Source organism: Pteropus vampyrus, unplaced genomic scaffold, assembly GCF_000151845.1.
Source record: "Pteropus vampyrus isolate Shadow unplaced genomic scaffold, Pvam_2.0 Scaffold723, whole genome shotgun sequence".
Classification (NCBI taxonomy): Eukaryota; Metazoa; Chordata; class Mammalia; order Chiroptera; family Pteropodidae; genus Pteropus; species Pteropus vampyrus.
In genome coordinates, this window is record NW_011889504.1 from 263084 (window position 1) to 263814 (window position 731).

The 731-nt window shown below is 33.9% G+C and overlaps 1 pseudogene; it reads left to right on the forward strand.

Moving 5' to 3' along the window:
• The first annotated feature begins 334 nt into the window (after positions 1-334).
• Positions 335-453, forward strand: LOC111734023 (annotated as a pseudogene).
• Positions 454-731: the final 278 nt, after the last annotated feature.

A 731-nucleotide genomic window follows, 5' to 3' on the forward strand; every position in this document is an offset into this window, starting at 1 on the left:
ATATTTATAGAGTGTTTCACCCCAAAGCCGCAGAATATACATTCTCCTCAAGTGCACATGGAGCATTTTTCAAGATAAGTTGAATGTTAGGCCACAAAATAATTCTCAATAAATTTAAGAAGACTGAAATCATATCTAGAACCTTTTACAACCATAAGGATATGAAACTGGAAATTAATTGCAAGGAAAAAAATGAAAAACACACAAACACATAGAGGCTAAATAACATGCTACAAAACAATGCAGGAATTAATGATGAGATCAAGGAAGAAATCAAAAAATACCTTGAGAAAAATGAAAGTAAAAACAGGATTATTCAAAATATATGAGCGAAGTTTATGGCCATGCCACCCTGAACAAGCCTGATCCCATCTGATCTCGGAAGCTAAGCAGGGTCGGGCCTGGTTAGTACTTGGATGGGAGATCACCTAGAAAGACCAGGTGCTATAGGCATAAAAAATAAATAAAAAATAAAAAATAAGGGATTGTAAGCTGACTAGGTCCTTGCAATCTGTGAGGTCAACCAAGGCTTGACTTGTCTAAAAAATAATTTTATATACACACACACACACACACACACACACACACACACACATACACACACACATGCATATATATATATATGAGTGCGATAAATCAGACAGAGAAAGATAAATATCATATGATTTCACTTATATACAGAAACTAAGGAACAAAAAGAAAAAATCTAATAAAAACAGACTCACAGATAT